Source organism: Mus pahari, chromosome 15 (genome assembly GCF_900095145.1).
Source record: "Mus pahari chromosome 15, PAHARI_EIJ_v1.1, whole genome shotgun sequence".
NCBI lineage: Eukaryota > Metazoa > Chordata > Mammalia > Rodentia > Muridae > Mus > Mus pahari.
In genome coordinates, this window is record NC_034604.1 from 35,273,525 (window position 1) to 35,285,328 (window position 11,804).

Here is an 11,804-nt window from a genome sequence, read left to right on the forward strand (position 1 = left end):
TCTCTCTCTCTCTCTCTCTCTCTCTCTCTCTCTCTCTCTCTCTCTCTCTCTCTCTCTCTGTATTATACTGTGGTACAGTCATCTCATTTTGAGTGACAGAGTTGCCATCTTCCTTACCTGTCTGTGAAGATAACGATAGCTGCTCTCTTGTTCCTTTTCTTCCTTTTCCTAGGTGGCTCTGATGACTTCACGGAGCTCCCACATCAGGACTACCATGCGTAAGATGAGGCTGGCAGACCACAGCTGGGGAAACCCACCAGGAGAGCAACCTAGGAGGCACAGGTTAGATGAGGGTAACCAGACTCAGAGAGAGCAGTGAATCACAGAAACACACAAGCACACCTGCTCTCTGGTGACTCCTCAGCCCTTAGTCACCGTTTCCTTCCTGTCTCCTTTATTATTACCTGAATTACAGCTCTGAGGACCACACTGAAATTATCTGTTTACTAGTTTCTCTTTTACTAGACTATGAACAATTACAAGGCAGAGTCTGTGACTTATTTATCTCTGTACCCAGATTCTGTGTCTGGGTTAAGAGTGCTGGTTTTGGAGTCTGATTGTCTACTCTCAAACTGATGCCTGTATACTTACTCTAGCAAAAATTTGTCTGAATCTCCCCCTCTCCTCTCCTCTCCTCTCTTTTCTTCTCTACCTTGTCTTCCATGTCTTTCTGTTTTCTTTTATGGTGTGTGTGTGTGAGTGTATGTGTGTGTTCGTTCATCTATACATGCATGTGCACATAGTGGCCAGAGTTGAACTTCTGTTGCCCTTTGTTGCTCTCCACCTTACTTCTTGGGATAAGATCTGGTCTACACCATAACCAAAAGGATCTTTGTGGGAGGAAACAGTTTATGGGCATTACACTTCCTGGTCACAGTCTATCTGTCACTGAGGGAAGTCAAGACAGATTCTGACCAAGCATGGCATAAACTTGAAGCAGAGACCACGGCAGAATACTGCTTACTGATTTGCTCCCAGGCGCACATTTCGTTACTTTTCTTGTATAGCCCAGAACTACTTCTCCAAGGGTGGCACCACCCACAGTGGATCAAACCCTCCCATATCAATCATTTATCAAGGAAATGGCCCATAGACATGCCCACCGGCCAGTCTGATGGAGGAAATTCCTCAACTCCCTCTTCTCTGTGTGTCAAGTTGACAAGATTAGCCATAGCAAGGGGCTCTCACCAAACCTGGAGCTAGGTTTCAGCTAAGCTCCAGGGGTGGACCTAGCTCCACCCTCCCAGCACTGAGGTTATAAGCAGGCACTGCTATGTCTGGCTTTACATGAATGTGAGGAGTTCAAACTCAGATCCTCATGCCTGTGTACCAAGCCCATTCCCCACTGAGCCAGTTCCCTACACCCTCTGTTTTGATGCTTGTTTTCTTACCTTAAAAAAGTCACTGAATAAGGTTTATTATTTATTTGAAGAATACATGAAATACAGGGTAAACAAAGTATTGGTTACCTAGCAGTGATTCAGTAGTTGACATATTGTATGTCTTGGTATTAGTACTGACTGTACTAATGTGTTCTTGTTACCTGCCTATATGAAACCTTTCTGGGCAAAAAGAGCACACGTTTTGCCCATCTCCTTCCTCATTTCTTCTGCCTCCTTGCTGTTAACATTCCTTCCCTTCAAAACATGGTAATTGATGTCTCCTGACTGGTTTTCCCCTACTAATAGTTGTTATTATCTGGCGTTTAACATGTTTCTTTATTTCTTATCTAGGATGTTAACTCCACAAAGACAACTTTGGCTATTTTTATGTATGTGTATTTATTTCTGTATTTTCAACATCACAGCCATGCCCAACACATGGGACATTCTCAACAAACGTATTTTGAATGAATAAATGAATGGAAATACATCATGATGCATATAAAATCCTTGAGAATTGTCATTTGTATTAAACTTTAATGCATATAATCCTCACTATTATTACATATTAAATACGTATACCTCTAATTAGTGTCATGCATTTAATGCATGTAATCCTCACTCTAGTGTTAACCATTAAGAGCATGTAACCTTCACTAGTATTCTACATTAAATGCATACAATCCTCACTAGTGTTATATATTAAGAGTATATAGCCCTCACTAGTGTTATGCATTAAACATGTGGAACCCTCGCTAGTGTTACACACTAAATACTTCTAACTATCACTAGTGTTATACGTTAAATACATGTACCCATCACTAGTGTTATTCATTAAGTGCATGTAACCCTCACTGGTATCACACATTAAACACATATAATCCTCACTAGATTTACACACTAAATGCATGTAAGCCTTACTTGTGTCGCTCCTTAAGCTCATGCAGTCCTCACTAGTGCTATGCATTAAACACCTGTGGCCCTCGGTTAACGGAGAGAAGCAGCTACCTTTCCTTTTCTTCCTTCCATGGCTGGTGTATATGTTAGGTTTCAAGGAAACCAGGGATACATCGCTAACTCAGGTGCCTGTGTCTGCCAACCTCTCACTGAGTACCTGTTACAGAGACCTGGTTCCTCAGCACTTCACAACCACACCCCTACCCCAACACACCCAAGGGCACACACCTACCCTAAACCTCTACAGCCTCTGGGCTTCCCCTCACCCAGCATCTCTCTCTCTCTCTCTCTCTCTCTCTCTCTCTCTCTCTCACACACACACACACACACACCTTGGCCATTTTGGATGCATGCTCTCTTGACTCTTGGCTTCTTGGCTTCTGGTTCCTCTCTTGATCTCTTGGTTCTTCCCTCTTGCCGTCTCACTCTCCCCATCCCTCTTGCTCTTCTCGTGGCCCAGTTTATTCTGCTGGCCTGGTTACGTCTGAACCCTTCCAGATGCTCTCCTCATATGGGCTCTCCTTCACATCTACAATAAAATCCTTCTACCTTCCTGGTCCTATACTGCTGCTCATCCCCCCCACCCCCAACCCCAGCTGCTCCGCCGTCTCCTCCTTATGCTCTCCCGGGCCTCAAGCTTCCTTAGGCCCTCCTGGCCCTTATGTGATCCTTTCTGCTTCTTACTCAGACTCAGAGATTTTATTAAAACCTTGGTATCTTTTTGCACATGGTTCGAACACAATACCGTTCAATCAATAACCAAAAATTGGCAAGCTTCATTTTCTGATTTACTCCCTCATGTGGTAGCAATCGCTGCCACCACACATATCTAAATGTTCTCTCTGCCTTACACTTCCAAAAGTCTCTTATCTGTAAGGTTTTTCTACTTTTCCACTCTTTTTTTTTCAGCCAATAAATTTATATATTTATTTTTATTGGTCATTTTATTTATTTACATTTCCCCTTCCCACAAACCCCCAACCCCTCCCCTCTCCCCCTGCTTCTATGAGGGTGCTGACCTACCCACCTAAGCACCCTAACATTCCTCCTTTTTTTAAAAAAGATTTATTTATTTTTGTATGTGTTCACTGTAGCTGTCTTCAGACACACCAGAAAAGTGCATCAGATACTATTACAGATGGTTGTGAGCCACCATGTGATTGCTGGGAATTGAACTGAGGACCTCTGGAAGAGCAGTCAGTGCTCTTAACTGCTGAGCCATCTCTCCAGCCCCTTTTCATTCCTCTATGTTGCATTATCAAGTCTCCACAGGCCCAAGGGCCTCCCCTCCCACTGATGCCAGACAAGGCAATCCTCTGCTACATAAGCAGTTGGAGCCATGGGTCTTTGGTTAGTGGTTTAGAACCTGGGAGCTGGGGGGTGGGGGGTGGGGAGTGGGGGGTGGGGGTAAGCTGGTTGGTTGTTAGTGTTGTTCTTCCTATGGGGTTGCAACCCCCTTCAGCTCTTTCAGTCCCTCCCCTAATTTCTCAGTCAGATGGTTGGCTGTGTGCATCTGCATCTGTATTGATCAGGCTCTGGCAGAGCCTCTCAAGGTTCCTGTCAGCAAGTGCTTCTTGGCATCAGCAATAGTGTTTGGGTTTGGTGTTTGTAGATGGGATTGATCCCTAGGTGAGGCCTTCTCTGGATGGCCTTTCCTTTAGTCTCTGCTCTACTCTTTGTCCCTTATTTCCATTAGACAGGAGCAATTCTGGGTTAATAATTTTGAGATGGGTGGGTGGCCCCCTTCCCTCAACTGAGGGCCTTGCCTAACTTCTGGATATCTTCTCTGCAGGTTCTCTCTCCCCTTGGTGGGGTATTTCAGCTAATGCATACTTTTCCACTCTTATAAGTCTTTTATCTCTATGATTTCTTTGCTTTCTGCTCTCAAAAAAACTCTCAAGATTATGCTTTATATCATTATTTGTAAGTTCATTGGGTATCATTAAAAATACGTAACAAAATTTATCTTAAAGCTTTTTTTTTTTGTTTGTTTTTTGTTTTTTGTTTTTCGATACAGGGTTTCTCTGTGTAGCACTGACTGTCCTGGAACTTACTCTGTAGACCAGGCTGGCCTCGAACTCAGAAATCTGACTGTCTCTGCCTCCAGAGTGCTGGGATTAAAGGCGTGTGCCACCACGCCCGGCTATCTTAAAGCTTTTAACAAAAGACTTATAGTTAAAAATCTATACATAGGTAATCTTAAACTGCTAAGCATGCTATATATGTGATTCAGCTCTTTTTTTATTTTTAAAGATTTATTACTATATGTCAGTACACTGTAGCTATATCTTCAGACACACCAGAAGAGGGCATCAGATCTCATTACTGATGGTTGTAAGCCACCATGTGGTTGCTCAGGTTTGAACTCAGGACCTTCAGAACAGCAGTCAGTGCACTGAGCCATCTCTCCAGCTGGTGATTCAGCTCTTACTTAGGATATATTTTATATGTAACTTAGAGTCAACACTTATTTAAAAAATAGATTACTGGAAAACAGGTATTTTTATATAGTAACCAACTTTACCATCATTTTGATTAAAATGACCATGTAATATAAAGTAACGAATGCAACAATTATGAAATTTCTTAGTCCTGCAGAGCCATCTACTTATCAGTGTATCTCCTTTTAAACTAAGGAGGCAATAGCAGGTCTTCAAAATACTTTGGATTAGGATGGACTTTTTTTTCAGTTTTTTATTAGATATTTTCTTCATTTACATTTCAAATGCTATCCCGAAAGTCCCCTATACCCTCCCTGAGCCCTGCTCTCCTAACCACCCACCCCCACTTCTTGGCCCTGGTGTTCCCCTGTGCTGGGTCATATAAAGTTTGCAAGGCCAAGGGGCCTCTCTTCTCAATGATGGCCGACTAGGCCATCTTCTGCTACATATGCAGCTAGAGACACGAGCTCTGGGGGTACTGGTTAGTTCATATTATTGTTCCACTTATAGGACTTTTTTATTTATTTATTTTATAGAATATTTTCTTTATTTACATTTCAAATGTTATCTCCTTTCCCTGTCCTCCCCTCCCCCCAACCTTATCTCATCTCCTTCCCCCTGCTTTTATTTATTTTTTAATTTTTTCCCCCCTGCTTTTTTATGAGGCTGTTCTCCCACCGACCCACCCACCCACTCCCGCTTCCTGGCCCTGGCATTCCCCTATACTGGGGCATCAAGCCTTCACAGGACCAAGGGCCTCTCCTCGCATTGATACCTGACAAGGCCATAAGATGGAATTTTATATGATAAGATCCTAAGGTTAGAAAGGTATACTCAGGTTGACAGAAACGGACTAATAGATGTATAACTATGTCTTTGCAAACTGTGTTTCAGACCAGGCTTCTAGAAATTTTAGATAAGAAACAACATATGGGGTCTGGAGAGATGACTCAGTGGTTAAGAGCACTGACTGCTCTTCCAGAGGTCCTGAGTTCAAATCTCAGCATCCACATGGTGGCTCACAACCATCTGTAATGAGATCTGATGCCCTCTTCTGGTGTGTCTGAGAACAGCTACAGTGCATTCATATACATAAAATAAATAAATATTAATAAAAATAATAATTTTAAAAAAGAAACAACATATGTTTGATAAATATTTATGTTTGATAAATAGGTTTATGAATGTTCTACTCAGGTTAACAGTAGCTGGCTTGAAGATATACATCTAGACTCTTTATCTTTGCCAATTTTGTTAAGCTTTAGATAGTTAGATAAACTGAATCATACAAGAAACTGTGATATTCTGTAATTATTTCTGTAATGATATAAAGGGCTCAGAAAAATAAGGTTTCCAGTCTCTATATGAACTTTATTTATGGTCTAATAAAGTTCCCAGTTTCTCTGTGGACTTCATATATGGTTTAAAGTTTTTATTTTGATCCTAAAGGATCTTAAATCTTCAGCTCCAATTTTAAAAGCTCAGATTTCACAGGGATAAAGCTGTTAACTCCTAATCTAACGAAAGCTACTACATTGTTGTAAACTGTTAAAGATGATTAAGACATGCAAATGAATGCTCAGTCAACCTGTAAAAAATCAAATTCTTTAATGTGAATTTGAAATCAGAGCTATGCTCACAGTCATGCTAAGTACAAATATAATTCATCTAGAGACAAACTTTATTTAGCCTCCTGTATATGGTTTCCAAGGTTTAGCAAGCAACTAAAAATAAGTAGAGTTTGTTTAAAATAAGGCATGCTTAATAGACAGTAGTCCTCAAAATCTTCAGATGTCTGCTGAATACGTTGTTTAGAATATTTAATGAAAAAGTTTTCCATGATAGCGAGAAATGCCAGATCCCAGCAGTGACCTTATGTTCCCCAAAGACAATGGGGCACAAATGACTCCACCTGGATTGTGGTAACACTAACCACTTTGCAGAACTGCTCAATGCTTCCCCTGCCACCAGGGGCCTGCCCACACCATTCACACCATTGTGTTGACTGCTCTATGCTGCCTTGCCAAAGTAGGTTGGTTTTTCAAGTTCCTCTTCCACAGAAAAGTCTATGACCTTCTGCCTTTGGTAGCTGAAGGCTGATGCAGTCCTGTGCAGCAGCTGAAATTCTCTCTGCCCCTGAACAAAACCATCGAGGCCACGAGAGCCCAGGGTAACTGTCCAGGGACATAGCCAAGAGCAGAAGAGAATGAACGCACGTGTTGAAAGGGTTGCGTAAGCTTGAATGAATGGAACTTCAGTATCAAAGCCCCGCCCCTCAGCAGGCTACTGGTTCACACCTTTGGTGGATGTCTGCTCTGTGCAGGGAAGGTAGACTGAGGGAGACGAAGTGTGAACTGAGTTCTGTATTATGTCATAGAAATGGCTTTACCCAGCAGCTGACTTCTTGCCCAGAAGCCTCTTGTCTTCTCATCCTTTACAGAATTAAGCTCAAACTCCTTGACACTTGGCATTCTGATCCTTCAGGTGCTTCTGCTCCAACAAAGTATCACTCACTGGTCTTTTCCTGACACCTGCAAGTCCCCAGATGGCCCCTAATACATTTCCGTGTCTGTTTTTCTTCTATGTACATAGAATCTTCTCTGTTCCTCAGATATCGCCTTCCTTTCAGGCATAGCCGCGTCTGTGCTGCCCATGATCTCTCTCTCCATCTTTCATCACACTCACTTATTGAATCTAGAAAACTGCCAGCTTTGGTCCTGCTGGGATTCCTTAAGGGACATTTACCTGTCTTTTGTTGGGATGGGTGCCACTAGCCTTCTCCCCCCACAGATGGACCTGCTTCTCGGCTTGTGTTCGTAGTGATTCCGAAGAACTGGACTCATTTTCATTTCTGCCATTCTGTAGGTTCAGGCGGCCAGTTACTGTTTCGTTCCGATTCAGAGTAAATGCCTGGATTTACACCTATACATATGCTTATAAATTTTATTAGCAGAAAGACAATTTTTAGGGCCTACTTAGGATAGCATGATAAAGTTATTTAGGATTTCTTTTCATATGGTCAGACAGGAGAACTTCCTTTTTTTTTTTTCCTTTTGTAAAAGACCAAGCAATGAATTATCGCGTGTGTGGAGTTGAGAAGGGGTCATTTTCACAGAGAGTTTGGAAGGGTACTTCAAGATGGTGTGCTGAGGGGGGGGGGGCTTTTGCTACTTGCTCTGTTTGGGGGTGGATTGAGATTTAGGGAGTCTGGAGACACAAACAATTCAAACCCAGCTTCCCTTCAGGATCTCAGGTGGATGGGCAGTGTCCCTCAGGTCAGTGTCCTTGTGCCTTGTGCAGGAAACTGTTCTCATACTGCCCCCTTCTGTTGCCCTGTGTTGCTAATGCCAGTGACTTCCCAGATCTGGCTTGGTGGAAATTTCAGTTTGAAGAAATGGTTGTTAGAGGCAGATAGGAACGAACACATGTTCAACATGATGCACATTTTATTTCTTTATCTTCTCCCTACATATAACTGGACCATTAACTCTCATAGTGAGGTATTAGTTCAATTGATTTCTAACTTAATATTGTACACATGGTAACAGATGACGTTAGGGTAAAAGCAGGACTAATTGCAGATATGTGTTTGTGTTCAGTGGGGGCTTCTTGATTTCTTCTCATTTCCTGAGCTTTGAGATCTCTTGCCTTAGATGTCAGAGCACAGACACTGCTTGCTGCCCTGTGGCTCTTTCATTGGTGACAGAAATTTTTGGTTTTAAGAGCAGCATGAAAGCAGTGAATGCTGGACCCTCATCTATCAAAGGCAGCAGCGCTCCTGTGACTATCCCCAAACATGAAAGCTTCCTCCCAGGACTTCTCTTTAGTTCTCCAGCTCTTCTCCTTTGCTTGTGAGCTTATTTAATATATCTGTGAAAGAAGTAAGGTCAGGTAGCAGAGGGCTTTGAACCTATATTGAGGACTTTGGGCTATATTCTATATGCAGTGGGAGCCAACTAAGGTATACGAGCAATTAATATATGCGAGGGTTCATCTGAAAGACATGAAGGTAACTGATGACATCATTATAAAGATAACAGTGTCAGCTTGTGTTTAATGAACTGGGTGGGATGCTATAGTTTAGAAACAGAGAGAACATCAGTGAACTCATGCAGCACGGTGGCTCCCTGCACCCCTCCAGTACACCTGAGATCCCAGCCAGCTTTCCTTCATGATTCACCTTCACCCTACACTGAGCTACTTCTGGTGCATCGCTGGATCCTTGCAAACTCATCCCCCTCATTTCCCTACAGCGAATGTTGCTATTCTGACAACCCACTACCACAGTAGACCAAGTCGTTTTTTTGAAAAGCAAGTGAATATAAGACCTCTCTTGCAGTAGACCTAATGAGATCTGTACTCTTAGCACATGGTAGTTGAGGCCACATGTAGCTTGGCCCCTGTCTTCTTAGACCACCCCTCCCTCTTTCCTTTCTCTCTATGGCCAGTGATTCCTCAGCTGTCTCAGTTCTTTCAACAAACTCAGCCTAGCCTCACCGCAGACCTCGGCCCATCACTCCTTGTTTTTATCTCTGCCTACAACAGTTTCCAGAAAAGCAAATGGCTGTCTCCTTGTCTCACAGAGTCCCAGCCTGAAGTATTTATCCACTTCCTGGCCACACCCAACACATCATTTCATCAACACCATTACTATGTAGCTCATAGACAGTATAACTTTGGGGGATTATCTTGATTATGTTTGCTGATTTGATTAGTATCTATGTTTGGGGTCTATAATTGAAGTTTCATAAAGGCAAAGACCTGTCTATTTTATTCATCTCTGGAATCCAAGATTGAGCAGATAATTTAGAGCTTAACCTGGATCATGGTAAGTTATCAATAATTATTTGTTGAGCAAAATAAAAAACAAAGCACGAGATAAATGGAAAGGAACAGATATCAAGTATTTGTCGCGAGAACGAAGTGGCTTAACTTGATTACTGGGGACTGAGGACCAGTGCAAAGATGTATTGTGTGAACCACTGAAGGTCTATGTGTTAAGTGTTTGTTCTGCCAGTATTAGGAGTCGGAGATCTTCTGAGAAGTGGAGTAATCTTCTCCCTCATTCTCTTCTGACTTAGATTATAAGATGTACTTTGAAATCTACTCTTAGAATTTTGCGCTGGTTTTCTTTCTTTCCTTTTTTTTTTTTTAAACATAGGCAAAAATAACTTTAATTCAAGTTTTAAGTCAACAGAAAATCTGATGTAATTTGTTTTCTGAAATTCTCAGTAATATGTATCTTGTATTATAGGAAGGAAATAAAATAGAACGATAAATTTTGGTCATGACTTTATAAGTAAACAGTATTCTTGAAACAGAACATATAGACAAATGAGTTCCCGAGTGCATGCATTTTGGGCTGTCTTCTGGCCCACTGCATAATTGCTGGCTGGTATCACTGCATTATGCCTGTGTTTTCAAATCACTCTATCTTTGCCTAAATAAGAATCAGCTGTTGGGGATTTAAGAAATCTGAAAGGTTATGTTCTTAATTTGTCTCAAACAGTATTATATACAATGATATTCACTAAGTAAATATTATTGGATTAAACGGTTTCTCTTAAAATTTGTTTGAAATTGCCCAAAATGAAATTCAGATGTACAAGAGACATTAAATGTGAACTGTAATAAATAGGGAGTTGGTACTCATTGAGTATAAAGTTTCAAATATGGAAAATGAAAAATTGGAAGTCAACTGCCATTACTAATATAGCAGACACAAATATATTAGAGGCATGTCTCATGTTATTATTTTATACCATAATACAAAATGATAAATTGCTTTATTTTTCTGCAGGTTTTCTATAGTCCCAAAGCAATGAGGGCCAATTGACTATGGAGTAGATATCACAAAACTGTGAGCTAAAACAATAATTTGCTGTTTGGTTGAAAGCCCTGCTCCATCCAGCACTAGCTGGAAAACCCCATCCCTCCTCCTTTCTCCAACTCAACCTGCTCATAAAGCCTCCAAAGAAAAGGGGCCAAAAGCCCAGTTCCACCTCCCTCCCTGATGTTGCCAGCCACCCAAAAGCCTGCCTCAGTGCTCAGCTCTTGACAATACTTGGGCACAAACCCAGCTCATGGCTGGCATGTCACTGATCATCCTTCATCTACAATCTATAAAACTTCCCTGCCCAAGTGCATGCACAGGATTTTCCTGGCCCCATTTCTTTGGGCTGGTGAACCAACCCAGGAGCAGTGCCTAATAACCCTGAACTTATCTGCTTTTAATCTGGTCTGATCTGGTCCATATTTGTACCACCAAGAGATAAATAGTCTATTATTTACTATGTAGCTCAATTGTTTTAGGTATGCTTTTAAAACTATAGAAAGTTGAATGGGAAAATCTGTGAGGAGTGGGTTTGGCCACGGCCCCTAGATGGCGCCAAGTCTAATGGCTAACAACTGACTTCCTCATATCCCTCAAGATAGCCACGTTAAACTGCACTGCACAGATGCACCATGACAAAAGATCAGATGATGTGACGAATGTAGTCCTGTGCCAATGAACTATGCCTACATGGAATAGGGTGATGGGGAGTGGACTAGTGGGTATAAAAGGGGATGGCCAAGAGAGGTCGGGGGATCTTTTTACTGCACATAGTTATGTTCCTGAATAAACTGCTTTGAGAAGGACATCGGTTTCATCACTTCTTTTCCGCTGGTCGGAGATGGTAGTGACAAATGGTGGCCCGTATGGGGAAGTGACAAGTCCAGAACTCTCAGCAGTCAGGGTAGCCTGCTGGAAAGCTCCCAGGTAAGTGGGACAATTCAAGTTCTCAGTTAGAGACTATTAAGTTCTCAGATTAGGGACTATTAAGTTCTCGGATTAGGGACTATTGAGGTTCTTGGAGTGAGACAATTAAAGTTAAGAGCAAATTTTAAAAACTTGGGAGTTGTGGTTTTTCAGTTTGTGTACACTCATCCCCAAATTGTAGTCTTTCAAGTCATGTGAAATTATTAACAAATAAGCATTTTGTGTGTGTTTAGTGGTTGCTTTGTATTGAGAGAAAAGCTTTGA